We start from the raw sequence: 22,565 nt of genomic DNA, 5'->3' as shown, positions 1-22,565 counted from the left end.
ACTCTACCTGTCAAAACTATCATTCAAAATAGATGGAGCAATAAAAGTCTTCCATGATAAGCAGAAACTAAAACAATATATGACCACCATGCCACCACTACAAAAGATTCTTCAAGGAATTCTGCACACAGAAAGTGAACGCAAGCAAAACCATGAAAGGGCAGGCAGTACCAAACCAAAAGAGAAGAGAAGGCAAGAAAGTAGAGATCAACATTGATTTAGCTGCACACAATCAAACCCTTAAATAACAAAGACAATTAAATGACAGAAATCAACACATATGTATCAATATTAACACTGAATGTTAACAGACTTAATTCCACCATCAAAAGACACCATTTGGCAAACTGGATTAAAAAGGAAGATCCAATAATCTGTTGTTTACAGGAGACCCATCTCATCAACAGAAACAAGCACTGCCTTAAGGTGAAAGGCTGGAAGATTTACCAAGCCAGTGGTCCCCCCAAACAGGCAGGAGTAGCAATACTTACCTCAAACAAAGTAGATTTTAAACCTACATTGATCAAACAAGATAAATAAGGACATTCCATACTAATAAAAGGAGAAATACACCAAAAGGAAATAACAAATATCAATCTATATGCACCCAACATTAGTGCATCCAATTTCATCAAACATACTTTGAAGGACCTAAAAACATATATAAACTCCAACACAGTGGTAGTTGGAGACTTTAATACCCTCCATCACCAATAGATACGTCATCCAAACAAAAAAAATCAATAAAGAAATCCTAGATCTAAATCACACCATAGATCAAAATGGTGTAAATTGTGTGATCTAGCTGATGTCTACAGAGTATTTAATCCAACTTCTGCACAATATACGTTATTCTCAGCAGCCCATGGAACCTTCTTCAAAATTGATCATATCTTAGGGCACAAAGCAAACCTCAGAAAATATAAGAAAATAGAAATAATAGCATGCATTCTGTCTGGTCACAATGCATTAAAACTAGAACTCAACAACAAAAACAATAGTAAAAAATATGCAAACAGTTGGAAGCTGAACAACACATTGCTCAATGATCAATGTGTCATTGATGAAATAAAAGAGGAAATTAAAAGGTTTCTAGAGGTTAATGAAAATGAAACATGACCTACCAGAACCTATGGGACACAGCAAAGGCAGTCCTGAGAGGAAAATTTATAGCCATGATTGCATATATTAAAAGGACAGAAAGATCTCAAATGAATGACCTAATGCTACATCTCAAACTCCTAGAAAAACAAGAAGAAGGAAATTCCAGAACAAGCAGAAGGAGGAAAAAAATAAAAATAAGAGCTGAAATCAGTGAAATAGAAACAACAACAAAAAAACATACAAAGAATCAATGAAACAAAAGTTGGTTCTTTTAAAAAATAAACAAGATTGACAGACCCCTGGCAAACATGACTAAAATGAGGAGAGAAAAACCCCAAATCAGTAAAATCAGATAGGCAAAAGGGGAGATAACAACAAACACCATAGAAATCTAGGAAATCATCAGAGATTATGTTGAGAACCTATATTCTAATAAATTTGAAAATCTTGAAGAAATGGACAGATTTCTAGATACTTATGACCTCCCAAAATTGAATCAAGAGGACATTAATCACCTGAATAGATCTGTAACACAAAATGAAATTGAAACAGCAATAAAGAGTCTCCCAAAGAAGAAAAGTCCAGGACCTGAAGAATACTCTGCTGAATTCCATCAGACCTCTAAAGAAGAACTAATACCAACTCTTCCTTAAACTGTTTCATGAAATAGAAAGGGAAGAAAAACTGCCTAAGTCATTCAAAGAAGCCAGTATTACACTCATCCCCAAACCAGATAAAGACACCTCCAAAAAGGAGAACTATAGGCCAATCTCCTTAATGAACATCAATGCAAAAATACTCAACAAAATAATGGCAAACCACACGCAACAACACATCAGAAAGGTTATCCACCTTGACCATGTCGGCTTCATGCCAGGAATGCAGGGGTGGTTCAACATATGCAAATCAATAAATGTAATACAGCACATTAATAGAAGCAAAGACAAAAAGCACTTGATCATTTCAATAGATGCAGAAAAAGCCTTTGACAAGACCCAACACCACTTCATGATAAAAGCTCTAAGAAAACTAGGAATAGAAGGAAAGTACCTCAACATTATAAAAGCTATATATGACAAATCTACAGCCAACATCATACTTAATGGTGAAAAACTGAAACCATTTCCCCTAAAATTAGGAACAAGACAAGGATGCCCACTCTCCCCACTCCCACTTAACATAGTACTGGAATTCCTAGCCAGAGCAATTAGGCAAGAAGACGAAATAAAAGGAATATAAATAGGTAAGGAAACTGTCAAAAAATCCCTATTTGCAGACGATATGATCCTATACCTTAAAGACCCAAAAAACTCTACCCAAAAACTCCTAGACACCATAAACAACTACAGTAAGGTGGCAGGATACAAAATCAACTTACAAAAATCTTTAGCTTTTCTATACACCAATAACAAACAAACTGAGAAAGAATATATGAAAACAATTCCATTTACAATAGCCTAAAAAAAATCAAATACCTAGGAGGAAGCTTAACAAAGGATGTGAATGACCTCTACAAGGAGAACTACAAACCGCTGAAGAAAGAGATTGAGGAAGACTACAGAAGGTGGAGAGATCTTCCATGCTCATGGATTGGTAGAATCAACATAGTAAAAATGTCTATACTACCAAAAGCAATCTACATGTTTAATGCAATTCCCATCAAATCCCAATGACATTCATCACAGAGATTGAAAAATGTACCCTGAAATTCATTTGGAAACACAACAGACTGCGAAAAGCCTAGGCAATAGTCAGCAAAAAGAACAATGCTGGAGGTATCACAATACCTGACTTCAAACTATATTACAAAGCAATAGCAATAAAAATAGCATGGTACTGGCACAAAAACAGACATGAAGACTAGTGGAACAGAATAGAGGACCTGGATATGAATCCACACAAGTATGTCCACCTTATTTTTGACAAAAGTGCTAAAAATATACAATGGAGAAAAGACAGACTTTTCAACAAATGTTGGGAAAAGTGGTTAGCCATCTGTCAAAAACTGAAACTAGATCCATGTTTATCACCCTGTACTAATATCAAGTCAAAATGGATCAAGAACCTTAATATCAGACCACAAACTCTAAAGTTGGTACAGGAAAAAGCAGGAAACACTCTGGAAGTAATAGGTGTAGGCAAGGACTTCCTCAATAGAACCCCAGCAGCTCAGCAACTAAAAGATAGCGTAGACAAATGGGACTTCATAAAACTAAAAAGCTTCTGCACAACAAAAGAAATGGTCTCTAAACTGAAGAGAACACCCACAGAGTGGGAGAAAATATTTGCCAGCTACACATCAGACAAAGGACTGATAACCAGAATATATAGGGAACTTAAAAAACTAAATTCTCCCAAAACTAATGAACCAATAAAGAAATGGGCAAGTGAACTAAACAGAACTTTCTCAAAAGAAGAACTTCAAATGGCCAAAAAACATATGAAAAAATGCTCACCATCTCTAGCCATAAAGGAAATGCAAATTAAAACCACACTAAGATTCCACCTCACCCCTGTTAGAATAACCACCCTTAAAAACGCTACTAACAACAGGTGTTGGTGAGGGTGTGGGGACAAAGGAACCCTCATACACTGCAGGTGGGAATGCAAACGAGTGCAACCACTCTGGAAAAAAAATTTGGAGGCTTCTTAAAAATCTAAACATAGACCTGCCATATGATCCAGCAATACCACTCTTGGGGATATTCCCAAAGGAATGCGACACAGGTTACTCCAGAGGCACCTGCACACCCATGTTTATTGCGGCACTATTCACAATAGCCAAGTTACGGAAACAGCCAAGATGCCCCACTATTGATGAATGGATTAAGAAAATGTGGTATAAATACACAATGGAATTCTACTCGGCCATGAAGAAGAATGAAATCTTATCATTCGCTGGTAAATGGATGGAACTGGAGAACATCATCCTGAGCAAGTTAACCAGGATCTGAAGACCAAAAATAGTATGTTCTCCCTCATATGCGGACTTTAGATCTAAGGCAAATACAGTAATGTGATTGAACTTGGGTAACATGACAAGGGGAGAGCATACACTGGAGGTATGGGGATAGGTAAGAAACCCAAAAAACATGATAGTATGTGAGGTCCTTACTACAGAGGAACTAATACAGAAACTCTAAAGCGACAGAGTTCAATACGAGAAGAGGATCAGGAACTAGAGAAAAGGTCAGTTAGAGATTAATGAACTTAGAATGTATCACATTTATACATGGAAGCAATACTAGGAATCTCCCTGTATAGCTATCCTTATCTCAACTAGCAAAAATGCTTTGTCTTTCTTACTATTGTTTATACTCTGTCTTCTACAAAATTACAGATAAGGGCAGAACAGATTCTGCCTGAAAGCGAGGTGGGGGGGGGGTGGGGAAGCCAGGGGATGGGAGGAGAAATGGCCCAAACAATGTATACACATATGAATAAATGAGAAAAAAAGTCCTACAAACAAATTAAAGAAATTTTGAAGGAAAGACAGGAGTATGCCTATGGTATAAATTTGCCAGAATATTCTGGAAGTTATGGCTTAGTTGGCTGCTCTGCTTAAAAACCACTGGAAAAATCTTACTTTGCCAAAAGAGAAATTTCACAGTAGAAGAGTACTTGAATTGCTTTTCCACAGAGTTTTGGTTTAGGGAAGTGACGCAGTTGGATATATGTCACTTGGACACAAGTGACAACAGAAGGTGTGGCTGTGATCACCAGCTGTCCCAGACTTTGTGGACCACGCACAACTGTATCAGTGAGGCACTGTCTCCAATTACATCTGTTCTATGGTGTGTGTAAACAGTATAAAGAACGGTACATGGTTCTTTCTACACTAGTGCATTATTTTTACTGGAAAACATTCTGATAACATGAACAGTTCAAAACCAATTCATAACAAGCTGGAAGAAATCCTTTTCATGTGTTCTCTCCTACCATGTTCCACCAGGCCCACACGGCCTGGCACAGCGTGCTTTGGGAGATTAGAGGGTAGAACGGCAACTCTTTCCACCACTGATGATCTAGAAGACCCTCCTCACGTACGCTCGCAGGAGTGACAATGCTGAAATGGCTCTTGGCCAAACCTAAAATTTTACTTTACACATGAATGAACATCAAAGCGATGAAGAATGCAAACTAGGAATAACTGGGTAAATGAATGACTGCTATTTCAAAAGAAAAAAAAACAAGCATGAGAATTATCACTGTTTTTGAAAATTGAAAAGAATGGAACAAATTGTTCAGGTATGCCTGAACCTCATAAGTTTATAGTCCGAAAACTTTCAAATAACCAGGATAAGAGAAGGTATTATCCCAAAATAAAAAAAGCTCTCACACACTAAGCTCTCATTATTGGGAAATCCAGACTGTCCAGTATTCGAATCTGTCTCCCCAATCAATACAAGGATGACAAAAGAACAAATTCTGCGTCTGTTGCCGAACAGTTTTTACTTTCACTTATCACCCTATTATTTGTATGGGAAACAAGAGAACATGATTAGTTCACATTTATCTGTTCCTCATAAGCGTGTAAAACATAGTTTCCAAAAATCCCAAACTCCAAGCTTAGGCTTGTCCATTGTCCATAAAGGGGAAGGAAGGGCACTTGTGAAAATGTATAACATGGAGAAAAGACTAATGGACGTGTGTGGTCCTCCTTGCCAAGCTCCCAGAGAGTCTCATGCTATTCTAAGGCCCAGGCTGGGGAAACCACCACCTTCAACACTTTGTTTCCAGTAATTTATGTGTTGTCTCTCCTCACTGTCACAGTCCTCCAAGTTGACATTCCCTAACTGCTATGGCACAGGCTGAAGTACCAGACTATTTACCTGTTTGAAATTACAACTGAGATAAGGAACATCTTCATGAGAAAGGTACTGTTAGATATCTTGTAGGAGGTTGAGCTTACGTGTCTATAAGACAATGTTTTGAATAAGTAACCTTGTAAACAATTGAAAATTATTCCTATTTATATTAATTACTATAAAATACATTTCAAGAGTAGCTCTAATTACAAAGGAGGAAGAAGGAAAACTAAGTGTATTTAATGAAAATTAAAATTAAAACTTTTATCTACTTCCTGATGAATTTGAGTTTAAATAAGAATTAGTAAATACTCTAAAATGACTAGAGAACACGATGTGTATCTTAAGAAGTGATATAGCAAACCAATGAAAGTCATTCAGATAAATAAAGTGGAAGTGTAAAATTATTTCATATGGACAAACTGAATAAGTATTATGTCACCAAATTAAAGGTCTGAATACACTAAGAAGACGGGGCTGCATTGCATTGTATAGAAACAATCTTCTTTAAACTCTGCGGGATTGTAGACTGGATGGCTGATCTGAGGCTACCAAAAATCCCCAGGGCTAGATCCAAGTTGATGAACTCTACCAGCTGCCTCCCCCACACCCTCTGTGGACTACTGTGTGCAGATGTGTGGGGATTGGTGTGCCTGAGAGGAGCCTGCACAGGTTTAAGGAAAGGATGTCTTTAGCTTGTCTCTCTGCCAGGTGCATTGAAAGAAAATTGGCAGTCCTGAGGTTTGACTCAGGGCCTCTTGCTTGCTGGGAAGGTGCTGAACGACTTGAGGCACACCCCACCCTTGCAGGCTGTATTTTTAGCGTCTGCAGGAAGGTGACAAGACTCCTCTGGGGAGGACAGAGCTATGGAGTTCCCAGAGGAACATTTCACCTGCTTCTTGTTTTTCCTTTATTCTCTACTGTTAGTAGCAATCTAGAGAGAGCTGTGCTCAGAAAGTTTCTCTTCAGTGCCCTGACACATCTGCAGGGAGGAATCAGAAGGTCACAGTGATGTAGACCACACCAAGTTCTCTCCTGACCCTCAGATCCCGTTAGTACAAAATCCTTTTGCTTGTGATTGAGGTTGTGTGAATCTAGGGAACAATGTGGGGGAAATTGGCATGTGAACAATCGTGTCTTCCAGTGAAAGAACTTGGAGTGACTCACCATTCACTTAGGTCTCAAAATTTCTCTCAGCAAGGTTTGTAGTTTTCAGGTACAGGCTTCACAGTTTCTTTAAGTCATCACTAAGTATTTCGTGTTTACTTGATGCCTTTCCCCGCTCAGCTTTACTGAGGTATAATTGGCAATGAAAATTGTATATATTTAAGATGTACAATAGGATGTTTTACATATATGTATGTTGAGAAGTGATTACCACAATCAGGCTAACTAATATATTCATCATTTCAAATAGTTTACCATGTGTGTGCTGAGAACATTTTAGAGCTATTCTCAGCACATCCCAAGCATATAACACAGTATTATTGTCATCAACATAGCAGACGATAGATCTCCAGATCTTACTTATCCAAGAAATTGAAATTTTGTACCCTTTGGCCCAAATTTCCCCCATTTCCCTTACTCCCCCATCCCTGGGATTGACATTCTACTCTATAATCGTAGACTTTGACTGTTTTGGTTTCTGTAAATAAGAAACAGCACACAGTATTTGTCTGTTTGGGCTTATTTCACTTGGCATAATATTTTCCAGGTTCATTCCTGTTATCACAGATGGAAGATTTCTTTTTACAAACTGAATACTTGTGTGTGTGTGTGTGCGTGTGTGTGCGTGTGTGCACATGTGCGTCCATCAGACTTTCACCTACTGTGTTTCCAAGGCTCTTTTATGTCGTGGCTTGCAGACATATCAGCACTTCCTTCTTCTTTATTTCTGAAGGACATTGCTCTGTATTAATGAGCACATTTCACATTTTATTCACTCACGCGTTAGTTAATGGCTGTCTCTTCCCCCTTTTCTGCTACAGTGAATAATGTTGCTGTGGACATTCTTGTTCAGGTTTTCTTTGAACAATTGTTTCAGTTTCCATGAGCATTTACCTGGGAAGAACATTGCTGGGTCCTATGGCGGGTCACTGTTTAGCATGTTGAGGGACTCCCAGACATTTTGAGACATCTGCACATTACACAAGACCACCATCATTACGAGTTCTAATTTGTTCAGGTCCTTGCCAACACTTGTATCTTCCATTCATTTTTATTATACACATTTTCATTTCTGTAAAGTCGAATCTCACTGTGGTTTTGAATTGAAATTATGATATTGAATGCCTTTTCATGTGTTTATTGCTCATTCATTTATCTTTTTTCCTCTTACTGAAAAATTTAACTGACATACATAATCATTGTACATATTTACGTGGTACAGTGTGATAAATCAACACATGTATACAATGATCACTGACGAAATCAAGATAATTAGCCCTTACATCTCCTTGAAACATTTATCATTTCCTTGTGGGTAGAGCCTACAAGGCTTGTTGGCTGGTGTTTTAGTACCTGTTATCCAAACTCCCTCTCTTTTCCTTGTTCCAACTGTTCCTAACATCTAGGAATCACTGCTCTATTCTCTTTTTCTATGAGCTGCCGCTCTTACCCTCCCTGGCCACTTGTTCCACACACCAGTCACACCTGTCAGCTTCATATTTAGAAACTATGTAAACACAAACCTGGCTGACCACTACCCCACCAAATCTGTTCAAGCTGCCACCATCTCTTAGTAGGATGCCCCAGCAGCCTCCCCAGTGGTCACTTATGGGCTGTTTTGACACAGAGAACAGAGGAATGGCCATTTTTTTAGGTCTCCCCAGCTCAGCCACAGGAAACCTGATGTCCTTCCCATGGCACAGACCCTGCAGGACATGGCCCACTGTCCTCAGACCCACCTCTCCCCTTCTTCTCCCCTTCTCCATGCTGCAGCCACACTGGCCTCCTTTGTCCTCTCCCAGCAGCTGAGCTGCCATATGCCTCAGGTTTGTCCCCCCATACCTTGGCCTGGCTGTCTCTGACATGACTCTCAGGTCTGAGATCCTAGGTGACATCTCAGGGAGGCCTTCTCTGACCACTCTGTCCTCTCATTGAGGTGTCCTCAGTGTCCTGCCCACAGCTGTGTTTAGTAAACTTGAGCCCTAGGGCCTCACCCTGTCCTCCACATGTATGTGATCATGCCCAGCAGCATGGAGTTTACCCCATGCCAGGTGGAGGCAAGACTGGGCAGACCCTGTGCCCTCATGCCAGGTGGGGCCAACCAAGCAGTAACCCTGAGTGACTGCTCCCACTTTGACTTGACTGTGGAGGTCAAGAACCAGGGCGTGTTCCAGACACTGCCAGGTAAACCTGAACTGCCCAGCTGGTGGCAGAGTGTGGAATTAGGCTCAGATCACCTGGGTTCTCTATGTCGGCCACTGAGGATCCTAAAGAGAAGGCTTGGGGCAGCAGGGGGGTCATAGCGTGAGGAATGGTATTTGAGATCCTGTCCAGAATCAGCTCCTGTCTCGCTGGGTCTTGTTGGCTGTGTGACTCTTGGCAGCGTGAGCCTCCCTGTGCTGGTGTTCCACCTTTCCAAAGTAAGCAAGACCTGAGCAGAACTGCATGGCCATGTGCATTTCATGTGGAGGGGAGCATGCTTAGCAGGTACCATGCACAGGGGTCTTGGCTGTTTTTTCCTGCATTTCTGCAGGGGGCACATGGGCCTCCACTTGAACTCCTAGGTGATATTTCAGAGAGGCCTTCCCTGACTGCTGTGTTCCTGAAACCCCATGCCCAGCTCTTTCCTGTTACCAAGGAATCCTCAGTGTCCTGCCCACAACTGTGCAAACTACACCTGATCCTTGGGCCTCGCCTTGTCCTCCAGGTGAATGTGATGGAACCCAGAAGCATGGGATTCACCTGGTGACTAGTGAGGTGCCCTCCCACCCACGTGCTCCTAATCCTTTTTTCACTCTCGTGGTATAGGTGTCACCACACCCATCCTACAGAAGGAAAAACAGCCTCAGCTCAGAGAGGAGGGGCCTTACTTGGGGTGTCTGGCTCCTTCTTCTGCTTGGCCAGGTCACTGCCCTCTTGATGGTGAAGCGGCCCAGCCTTACCACCCCCTTCCCTGTGCTGGAGCCTCCATGGTGAAATTAGTGTCCCGCCATCCAGGCTCACCCTCATGCCTGTCTATGCCAGTCCCCAGCTGAATCTGCTGTCCACTGCTGCAGCAGGACAAGCAGGTGGTGAGTGTGGGCTGCTCTTGGGGTTGGGAGGTGACATTGCCACCTGGTTAACCTGGAGGACCTAGGCCACCTCCTCCCACAGTCTTGAGTGCTGTAAGGGCTGTGGTTCCACATGGCACCACCTTGATCTCAGCAGCCAGCCCTGGCAAGGGGATGTTTTCATTTGAATCTTGCTTTGGGGGAGTCCAGGGCTGGAGAGGTGGGGTGACTTTCCAAAGTGCAGCTGCTGCAGACAGTCCCTGACTTGCCATGTCCCCTTATGATTTCTTCCTTTACAATGGTGTGAGGATGACGTGTGTTGATCAGAAAGCACCCTTGGGAGTTTGGATTTGGATCTTCCCCTGGACAAGTGTTGGGCCTGTGATCCTCTGTCGACACTGCACAGAGGCAGCTCCCAGTCAGCCTTGTGATCTTGAGGGGAAACAATTGATGCTCAGCCTGTGCTGTATCCATAAGTCATATGCATGTTCAAGTCTGTCGCACAGCAGGTTTGTGCTGGGCGACTGTTCTACCTACTGCAGGCTGACAGCAGTGTTCTGAGCACAGTTAGGGGAGGTTGGGTTGAACTAGGATGCTGGGAAGGTTAAGTGCATGCAAGGCTTTCCCAGCCTACGATGTGCTCAACTTATGATGGAGTCGTCAGGACCTAAGTCCATCCTAAGTCCAGGAACTCTGTGAAGGCAGTGCCAGGTGAAAATTGTCCTGTCAGATTCTGGACTCGCTGTCTTCCTCTGCTGGGCACTGGGGAGGTTGTGAAACCCTCCCGGGTCTCCTGTGACTCCAATGTGTTCAGGACTTACTGTCTGTGGACAGAGTGTGTGGTCAGAGCAGGGGTGGGGGCTGTCGAGGAGAGGTGACAGCTGCAGCATTGTCCTGGGATGTCAGGGAGCTGGAGCTGTTCTCCCAGTAAGTGTTGGGAGAGAAGAACGTCCCTGTGGTCCATCTCACAGCGTCAATGAACAGAGTGATCAGGAGGCATGGAAGCTGCCTCTCAGAGCCACAGTGAGACAGGAGGTCCACGGAGAGGACAAGTGGAGGTGGGAAGTGAAATGGGGACAGACTGGCTGGAGTAGGCACTGTACGAGGAGCAGGGCAGGGAGCTGCCATCCTAGCAGAGTCCAGGGAGAGGCCTTAGGCAGGAGGAACAGCAAGGAAAAAAGGCCCAGATACCAGACCAGGGTCTCCATCATTGTCCCTGTCCACAAGTGACCAGAACATTTCTGTGTGTTGAGAAGGTTCACCCTGAGACCTGTTCCCCCTCACCATGACCACCTTTAAGGCCAGGGTCCTTAGGCCCCTTCTGCAGGTTTGTCTACAAGAATCAGAGGTGTGCAGAGTTGCAAGAGCAGAACCCAGATCTGTCCAGCTCCAAATGCAGCGCCATCTCAGTGGCCCCTGAGGGCCTTGTGTTTTCCTGGGGCTGTGGAAGAGGGGCACAGTTCGTGTCCGGGTAGTGCAGTCTCTGGCACACCCAATTGAACTTGTCTAAAGCTTGCTGTGTCTGTGGCCTCTCCCACCATAGGCAGAGTGCTGGGGGAGTTGGGTCCCTGGGGTGAGGAAGCACAGCTTTGCCTTTGACCCAGACTCATCTGTTTAAAGCTGGAGGGGAGTGGCCTCTACTGTGCTCTCTGCTGCTGTGAAATCAATTTTTTAGCTTCCCCACGTGAGTGGGAACGTGCAGTCCTTGTTTCTGAACTGGGTTTATCTGGAAGTTTTACATTTAACTCACTTTTGTATTGAGCAAATCACCCTGGGTGGAAGAAATAGCATCATGCCGTCTGGCCTGCTGGCCCCCTTGCCCTGAGGCCAGGAGCCAGACTAGGTGAGGGCAGCTCACGCTGTGGGCTAGTGTCAGGGGCCATTGGCCTAGGTGCTGACCTCCTGTGAGCAGTGGTGACAAGTGACCTCTGGGACAGATGTGACTGCATGCAAGGGGTTCAGAGTGGCAACCATTATGCTTTTTATGTCCTCTGTTTAAAATCTGACTGTGGCTTCCTGTTCACCCATGCTTCTGGGGGGGTCATGTCTTGTAGCTCTGTCAGCAGACAGATTGATATACATGTGTTTACCCATGTGTACATGCATCATTAGTGGATTGTTCTTATCTGTGCTTTTAAGCATGAGTTCATTCTGATGTCTCTACTGCAGTCATGAGTGTGAATACAGGAGAACCTCATTGAATTGGACACATGTATGTTATTTATGGTGACATGTTGGTGTGATTATGTCTGTTGAGCATCTTTTCATGTGCCTGTTTGCCATGTGCATAACTTCTGTGGCTAGGGAGGCTCTCAAGTCTTCTGCCTGGTTTTTAATTGTGTGTTTTCTTTGTGCCGAGTGTCAAGGGTTGTTGTGTACTGGCTACAAGTCCTGTCATACATTTGCAAATAGTTTTTCCAGTCTTCTGTGATTCTCAGTATCATTCAGAAATAAGCTTTAATTTCAGTAGTCTAACATCAGTTTTTTTTCTCTCATGGATTGTACTTTTGGTGTTGAATGCAAAACCTCAGCAGCAATCTTATGTCATGTAGATTTTCTCCTGTGCTGCCTCCTAGAAGGTCAATAGTTTTGACACGTAGGTCTGTGGTCCATTCTGAATTAGTTTTTGTCAATGGCATTAATCAGTATGTAAATTTACCTTTTATACATGAATGTTGAATTGTTCCAGTGCCAAAAATTTGACATGGATGCTTTCTCCACTGAATTGAGTTTGCTCCCTTGTCACAGATCAGTTAGCTATATTTGTGTGGGTCTTTTTCTGGCCCCTATTCTGTGGTCATTCTTTCACCAATCCCATGTTGTCATGGTTACTGAGGATTTGTAATAAAACTTGAAGTTGGGATGTGTCAGTCTTAATTCTGCTTCAGTATTCTAATGACCATGTTGGTCCTTTGCATTTCTATGTGAACTTCAGAATGATCAGGTTGCAGAACTGACATCTTAGCAATGCTGAGTGTTCTTATCTGTGAACTTGACTACCTTTCCATTTACTGAGAGCCTTGATTGTTTTATTAGTGTATTGTAGATTTCCCCATATGCATCCTGTCCAAATATTTCTAAGACTTATACCCAAGTCTTCCTTTTGTGCTTTAATTTCTAATTATGACATTCATTGCTGATCTATAGAAAAGCAATGAATTTGTGTCTATTAACCCTGCATTCTATAAACTTATTTTAATTGGTGACTATAGGAGATTTTTGGTTCTCATCTTCATAAACCAAGTCACTTGCAAACAAAGGCAGTTTTATGTCTTCTGATCTGTATTTCTTTTATTGACTTCTCCTGTTTCTATTATTTCATGAGATAGAATTTTCTAGTATGACACTGAATAGTACTTGTAAAAAGAAGCATGTCACCTTGTTCTGGTCCTTGAGGGAAGGCAGCTGGTTTCTCACTATTGAACATGAGTTAGCCGTACAGTTCTTGTAGCTGTTCTCTGTCGGATTGAGGACATTCCCTCCATTACTTGTTGAGAGAGCTGTGTGTGAATTGGCATTGCATTTTACCTTTAGCTTGTTAATGTGGTGGATTACAGCACTTGATTTCAAACGTGGAGGCAGCCATGCCTACCTGGAAGGAGTCCCACTTGGGCTGATGTTTGAGTTCCTTTTCTACATCGTTGTGTGTGACCCACTCACGTTTTGTGAGAATTGTTACGTCCATGGTCTTGAGAGATGTCCTGCACCTTTCCTCTTGTAGAATGGACAAAAGCTAGAATTTCCTTTCTTCTGTGGTTTGGTATTAGGGTGATTCTGTCTTGTACAGTAAGTAGAATTCTGTCCTCTGCTCCTATTTGCTGGGAGCATTTGTAAAGAATTGGTATAATTCTTCTTTAAATGTTTGGTAGGACTCTCCAGAGGAACCACCTGGGCCTGGTGCTTTCACTTCCTGGGTGTCATCAATTGTCAATTCAATTTCTTTAGTAGATGGGTGCCATCAGGCTTTCTGTTTCTCCTCTGAGAGCTTTGGTAGTTTGGGAGTTTGTGTGTTTCAAGGAAAGGCACAATTTTGTTTAAGTTATCAAATTTTAGTGTCTTCTTTGTGACATTCATGTTATCGGTAGTGAGAACCCTCTTTTACTTCTGGTCAGAGAAGTGAAATTTCAACTTCTTGGTCTTTAGAAAAAAACAGATTTGGTTTCACTGATTTTTCTCTATTAATATTCTGTTTTCAGTTTCATCTATTTCTGCACTACTCTTTTTTTTCTCTGCTTACTTTGCTAACTTTGCCTGTGCTGGCTTCAAACTGTGATCCTCCTTACTGCCTCCCAAGTAGCTGGGATTATAGGACTGTACCACCACACCCAGCCCATTAATGACTTATTTAGACCATGGTTTTTTTTTTAAAAGCACTTCTTATATACTTGAAGTGATATCTCCCATGTCTGCTACTGTTTTTATTCATTGATGTTACTCATTTTGTCTTCCATATTTTTCCTGCTGTATGTGATTTAACTGAGCATTTTACATGATTACACTTTCTGCCATTTGTTAGTAATAAGGTTTTTAAAAACTCACTTTACTGTGTGCCCTCAATATACACGGATAGCCAATCCAGTCCAGTTCAGTAACACTGTGCCACCCTCAGGGGCTGCACGTACTATGAGGGTTCCCGATTCCTCCCTCTTGTCCGGTGTGATCACTGCCTTGATTTCACTCACGCCCAGTTACAATCACCAAATGCGGTGTGGCCATTTTTGTTTTAGACAAGCTGATTTCTGTCAGATCAACTAAGAATAAGAAAGCTAAGGTTTTTGTCTGACCTGAACTGATTCCGTCTCTAACACTCTTCCTTTGTTCATGAGAGGCTGAGTGTGTGACATAAACAGTCTTTCTTTATGAAGAGCTGCTCTCCACATTTCCCGTAAGGCAGGTCTGCTGGAGACACATTCCCTCAGTTTTGTCTGAGCAAGTACTTATTTCTCCCTCACTTCTAAAGTGCATTTTATTTCCCTTTTGAACAGTTTTAGGCTCACAGAAGCACTGAGCGGCGGGCACAGAGCATCCCACCCACCCCTTGCCCCATGGGTCAGTTCACTCTTGGTTGGACTCATCTATGGTTGACAAGTATCTAATGACATGTCCATCACATGTCACAGAGAGTAGCGCCACTGCCCAGAACCCCTGTGTTCTGCCTGCTCTTCCCCCGAGAACCCCAGACGACCACTGGGTCCCTGCCCTGGTTTTTCCACCATGTGCTGTGGTTGGAGTAACACTGTATGGTCTTTTTGGGTCGGCTCCTGTGCAACGTGATTTATGGTTTCTGCAGGTCTTTTCTTGCTCCATAGCTCATTTCTATTTGGCAATCACTAAGATTCCACTGCCCACACTGCAGCTTATTTTTCCATCCACTGCTGAAGGACTCTCTTAATCACTGTCAAGGTTTTTGTGCAGACATAAAATCTCACCTTGTCCATGTAAATATGAAGGAGCATGGTTCTCGGGTCTTGCGCTAAGCGAATGCTCAGTCTTACAAGAAACTGCCGCATGGTGTCCCAAAGTGACTGGACTTGCATGATCCTGAGAAAAATAGGGCGTTAGCTTCAACTGCCGGGTCCCCAAAATGCCCCCTTTCCTCCTCTGAGGCTGTAGTCTAGCCAAGAGGGCAATGGAATTCCAGACGAGTTAGCTCCTCACAGGTGCACTGGGCAGCACTGTTTGCAGAGGCCACCTGCTCCCTGCATGTAGCCAGTGAGCGATGCCTCAGAGCACTGGCCATCCAAGGACAAAGCAAGCCCACCTAATGATGTCACTGCCCTCCCTGTGGTCAGCAGTGCAGTTGGGGGGCACTGTGGAGGGGACAAGTGTTTTAGGTCCGGCTGGCTGACGTTGGCTTTCCTAGCGGCACAGCTGGTCTACACGTGCTCCCGTAGACTCTCCTGGCTAGTCTGGCCAGTAGACGATGGCCTCGCAAGTCAGTGTCCCAGTTAGCTTCCCTGGGTGTTTCGTTTCAGTAGGCCTTGTGTCTTGCACATCTCCTTGGTGTTTTCCTGGGTCCCCAGGCAGCCACCCTCTTGCCCTGGGCAGCGAGGTGCAGACACTGTCCCCTGTTCCCTCCTCCCACCCTGAGTGAGACCCATTGTCCTCAAGCCACAGTGGCAGTCAGTGGGGTTGGGGTTTGGGACTTAACCGTTCTGATGGGGGAGCTGTCTCCTGCATTCTGAGGCAGACGTTCTCTGCAGATCGAAGTCTAGGTTGGCCTGTTTTCTCACTCAGTACTCAAATATTTCCACCTACTTTCTGTTTTCATGCTTTCTGGAGAGTAATCTCATGTAATTCTTACCTTTACTCCTCTCTTGGTAACAGATTTTTTCTCCTCTGGCTGCATTCAAGGTTTTTGTCATTGGCTTTGGTTTTCTGCAGGTTGATTATGATTAAGCCTCAGTGTGGATTCTTTTTTTTGGCATTTATCCTGCTTGGCATTCTCTGTGCCTCCTGGGTCCTGATTTGCTGGGAGACATTATTCTAGAAAATTCTCGGTCACTGTGGCCCCACATCTTGTGTGGATCGTTTTTCTGCTCTGCTCTTCTGGTGTTCCCACTACATGTGTTTACACCTTTGGTCATTGGGTCACAGCTCTTGGATAGATCCTGTTTCTCACCCCCTCCCCAGTAATTTTTGTTTTTCTTTTCAATTTAGGAAATTTCTCACAACATGTCCTCAAAGTCATTGACTCCCTTTTCAGCCACTTCCAGTTTTCTAATAGGCCCAACAAAGGTATTCCTGGTTTCTCTGCCAGTTTTTTATTTCTGGCCTTTATTTTTACAATTTCTATGTCTGTTTATATTACTTGCATGTCTTTTCACAATAGATCCCTTAGCGTATGAAGTACATTAACTTAAATTTCTGGTCTGATGTTTTCAATATTACTGTCATATTTGGTGTAGTTCTAGTGCTTGCTCTGTTTCTCCCATCTGTGTTTTTTCTTCTAATCTTTCATAATACCTTGTGATTTTTTTGTTGTTGTTGTTGAAAAGCACATCCAAGTAAAGGAGTTGTAGTGCTCGTGGGTGTGTGGGTGAAGCCTGCTTTGGTCCTGGGATTGGGTCTCATTCTTGCTGTAAACCAGGTGCCCTGGGCTGTGTCCTTCACAACTCCTTTTCATATTTTATCCCAATTTAGATGAGACAGAATTGTAGAAGGGTGGTAGTTGTGTTTTCCCTCTGCTAATCTTGCAGTAGCTTAGGCTCTGGTAAATAATTTCTCTTGAGGGTGAACTTTACTTAAAGAAGCAGAGAACAAGCTGGACACATTCCACATGGCCTTGCCCCTCAATGTCCTTCTTGATGGATAACGTGACTTTCTCCAGTCTTCACCTTGTGATGCCAGCAGCATTCCTAGAGCCAAGCCTCACAGAAGTATAGGGTTGAACCCTGATGGCTGACATGATGGTATTAGCCCTTGTGAGTTTCCAATTTTATTGATGTAAGGACCACATTGTTCTCAGGCCAGCAATGGGATTATGGCCAGCTCTGTCCTGTTTCTCTTCCTGTCCTCACATTTCTTCTCAAGCTCAGGCCTGAGACCACCTACCTGACCATGAGGCACTTGGTCCTAATCTTTGTAGTGATGCTGCCAACCACAGAGCTCACAGCTGCAGACTCTTTAAGACACAAGGTTTTTAGGATGACATCAGATGTAAGTCATCTACTTGTACAGGTTGATGAGGGGCCTCTCCATCTGTGTCATCTGCCTGCTGAGTGTCCTCCAGACCATCAACCTCAGCCCCAGGAGCTCCTATTTGGCAAAGTTCAAACATAAACCCCCATCTCGGCCTGTCTTGCTTCCTCTTTTCATGGCCTTCAACATGCTCATCAGTGGTTGTGTCTTAATCTCCATCAATGCCACCCCCAGTGTGATCTCAGACAGTCTTCTGTTTGTCACCAGGTCCTGCTCTCTTTGGCCCATGAGTTACTTGCTCAGGATGCATTCTTTATAGGGCTCATGGCCTCTCCAGTGGGTACATGGACAGACACAGAGGTAGTCGCAGAATCTTCACAGCACCTGCCTTTCTGCAAAAGCACCCCCAGAACAAAGGGCCACTTGGACACTTCTGCTTATGAGTTTGGGGGGTCATGCACTTGTTATACTGTGTAGTCTCCTCCTCTGGAGCATTGTGGAACAACGACCCAACCTGTCACTGTGTGCAGACCTCATAGGCAATGGCTATGTCTCCATCAGTGCTTTGGAGCTAATCACCTCCAAGAAATGGATAACTAAGTGGCCGGCATCACCACTAGGAAGTGTGTAACGTGCAGTGATGGATAATTTCCCTGGAGATAAGCAACACGTTGGACTTACTCTGGATCACTGAAATATATAGGTAGCTATTTTTTCAGTTGTATATATTTACTTTGATATAGTTGCTGACATGACCTAATAGATAACTTTATATCACAACTCTGAGGAAGCACAGCTTCTAATTCTGATCATCCTGTTAACAACCAGGACTCTTACCCAGGGTAAAACCATAAAGAACAGGACACACACCATGATTTTCCAGGGATAGACTAAGCCCTCAAGGGAGAAGCAGGAAGAGGCAGTACAAGAGTTCACAAGGAAATGTGGATGGTGGTTGTGGGTGTAGTTTCACATGTGCTATGTATGTTGACATGCATCAATTTGTACACTTCCATATACAGTTTATTTTATACCTCAAGAAAGATTAAAAACAAATTGAAAAAGTGAAACTGTAAAATAAGCAATGTGTGTGATGTGTCTGTATATGCATAGAATATAAGTAACTTTGTGTGAGATGATGTTGAAACAGCCATGTACATAGAAGATTTTAAATTTTTTCCCACAAATTGCATAAAATAAAATTATCGTGGTCTTGATTATCTATATATAATTTAATAAGCAAATTACAATAAAGAGGTAACAAGTTTAGTTATACATTCCCTCGGATCTATAATCCTTAATGAAAACCTATAGATTACATATAAATTCAACAATAAGGTTAGGTAGCGGGAAGCAGAATATAACATAAACTTAAAGTCTTAAATTTGTCTTTGCTATGGAGACCTGAAAACCTTTAATTCCAGCTATTCATATTCTGATTGCATGATGACTGCAAAACAAATTTTGGTGTTATTTTTATTTTTAAAATATGAAATAGAATCATTGAAATAATAATAATTATTATTATTATAATAAATGCTAGAAGCAACCCAGAATACATTCTTGCCAAATTCAGATATCTTACAAAACACTTTTGCATGATGTGTTAGTGGAATGTGAGTTGAGAGTCATGTTCCTTGGCAAGTGTGATGTGGGTACTCCCCTTGTGGTGATAGGAGAGGCTACACAGTGTGAAAACTCCTTGATCTACATTCTGGAGAAATCACACGTTCATTTAAATGCCTGAGTGTGTTTACCAGAACAAGTGTAATCCCAGAGCCTAAATAGGAGGAATTATCTAAAACCAGAATATTAAGCAAGTTAAAGTCTGCTGCACTTGAGGTCTTCAGTGACAACCTGGATGACATGCACTGGATCTGACAGGACAGGACATGGCATTTACACAGCGGATCTGCTCAGCAGCAGGGGGACAACTGGAAGTGAGGGCAGCATTAGGTGGTATTTTTAAGGAGAGGGTGGGTGACAAGTGACAAAGTACGTAAAAAGCCATCCTTCTGCCTTGGACAAGGTGGTGATGCAAGTTTTCCCTCAAGAGCACTTGATTTCAAATTTAACAAATGTGTGATTCAAATATCTGCTGTTAGTGCCCCACAGCAGTGAAGAGGCAGATGAAATTCTTTCTCAAGAGTTTGCTGGAACAGAGTCAGCTGTATGTGTGTGCAAACTTTTAAAATGGAGCACATGTCAGAACCTAATCCTGCAGAAGTCAGAGAAAAAATGCAATCCGCAACACTTCAGACGATGCAATGACTACATGTGCAATAAAACACAATAAATACAGGAAAAAGTTGAGAGAATTTTGGATTTGATGTATAAAATTTTAAATGGAGATTGAAAACATGAAGGATGGGTTCTACTTCTACTGTGGCAAAACCCACTCCTCTTTTTGATGACACCAAAACCTTTGGTGACCATTTCTTGAGAACCTTCCAAGGACTGAAAAGCAAGCCAAAGCAGGCCACTGTGCAGCCAAAACCTGAGATGGGTCCCCTGTGTCATCTTCCCATCTCTTTTCTCCTGTGGATTTTGCTCTCATGATCTGCCGTGCCAGTGCTGTCAGAAACCATGTCCAGCTGACCAGGGGGACAGGAGAAGGGGTCTTTGAGGACTGGAGGGTCTAGAAGGGAATCTCAGAAGTGAGCCATCAGAGACGGGCTCCCTGGGTCTGTGTGAGCAGCAAGGCTCAGTCTACCTGATTTAAACCAACACAGCTGAGCTTGAACAAACGCAGAGAGATGAGACCACCAACATCTGAACACAACAGGCCAAAGCCATCCTGGTAGACTGTCAGGACTGCAATCACAGTTGAGCATGCCTCCTCCCCAAGGGCAGCCTGTTTTTTCCTGTGTATAAAATGCAATCTTAGCACATAGTAAAATGGGCTATCCAAGTAGCATCTGGGCATACTCCTAAAGCCGCAGTGGAGGAAGGGCTCCTGGACCGTGCTGCTGATGGCAGAGAGCATCTGTCCTGACCTTGACCTCCCAGGCCGAGTGGTACCAGGCAGCATGAGCAGGATGAGCCATGACCAGGAGAGACATGGAGGGTTTCTTCAGCTTGTTCTTCTGAAGGTCACGTTCATCACAGTGCTTTCTATTACAATGCTGTGTCAGCACAGAGATAGCCTTGTATCTTTATAATACTTCTGTGTTGGGTAATGTTCACATTAATGCAGAAGGGACAAGTTGGTACTCATGACTGCACTGAATTATGTCACTGTCCTTGATCCGTACTCTGGAGGAAGGAGATCCACTTGCCCTGCTCTTACTGTGGAATTTCACTTTCAGAAAAGTTAGACTTTACAGTGGTGGGTTTATAGCATCAACCCACTGAAGACATAATGGCCCTGACCCCACCTGCCTGAACAGAGCTGGGATCTATTCCTGTGAATGTCGGGTAACTGGACTCCTCTCACATGGACACTTCTGGCACACTCAAGAAATGTGAGGTGCATCGTTATCTTGGAGATTTCAGAGAAAGACCTAATATTCTTTCTGAGTTTTCCAACAGAGATGGCTAAAATATTCTACTGTTTTTGTAATCTTTTGTCTTCTTTCTCTTAGGACAGAGATGATTGACTGTTAAGAACAATGTCATTAGTTGTCATATGTCACATGCATGAGGAGCTGCATAATGAAAACAGTAGCCAACATTTCTGCAGAGACCATATGTACCAGGAACACTTCCACATTTTATGCATATACTTCACCTTGTCTCACACATAGTATCTCCAATTTGTAGGTAATTTGGCTTCCATGTTTATAGATAGGACAGCTGGAGCTCAGCCTCATAGAGGGCTCAAGGTCACAGTCACAGAAAATGACAGATCCTAAGTGTGACTCCAAGACTCTGACCTCCGAGTCCAAGCTGGGCAGCATTTGCTCTGCTAATGTTAGGACATTTGGTCTGGCCACTCATAAAAAAAGAATAAAGACAGCACCGAAGTGAAATAACTCTCTGTGTGTCAATTCATCAAGACTCCTGGCTCAGGAGGGTCTTAGTTGCACTTTTATCCAACTGTCCTCATTCAAATTCACCCACACTGTGGTGCTCTTCCATTGCCTGACATGTTACTGAGATGCTGCAGATCCAATTCAATTAAGATATCACTTTTGTTCATGACCTACTAGAAGCTGACATAGGAATCAAGAAGCACTTTCTTTTTTCTTTTGGGATTAGCATACTTTAATAATGAGAGAGGGTTTCATTGAGAGAATTCCGTACATGTGTACAGTGTACCTTGAACAAGTTAACCCTCCATTGTATTTCCATTTTCCTTCCTGCCCCTTTCAAACAGTGTTTGGTGAGTTTTGTTATGCTGTCTTCATATGTAGTGTTCTTCAACCCTCATCACCCCTCGGTATCCTTTCCCTCTTCCCACTGTCACCCCTGACAGTCCCTCAAATATATTCATGTCCAATTATTATTGTCATATCATCACTTTAGGTCTAGATTCCACAAATGAGCAAGAACATGCAGTGTTTAGCTTTTTTAGTTGACTTATCTCACTCAGTATGATGATCTCCAGTTCCATCCATTTTCGCACAATTGACATTTCATTTTTCTTTGTGGCAGAGTACTATTCCAGGGGTGTGTGTGTGTGTGTGTCGCATTTTTTTCATCTATTCATTGGTGGTTGAGTACCTTGGCTGATTACACATTTTGGCTGTTACGAAGACAGCTGTAAAAACATGGCTGTGCAGGTCTCTCTCTTGTCTATTGATTTACATTCCTTCAGATATAAATCCAAGAACTGTATGATAAGATCATAAAG

This window comes from Castor canadensis, chromosome 10, assembly GCF_047511655.1.
Source record: "Castor canadensis chromosome 10, mCasCan1.hap1v2, whole genome shotgun sequence".
NCBI lineage: Eukaryota > Metazoa > Chordata > Mammalia > Rodentia > Castoridae > Castor > Castor canadensis.
The sequence above is the reverse complement of the archived record's forward strand: the minus strand, read 5'-3'. Positions refer to the sequence as shown.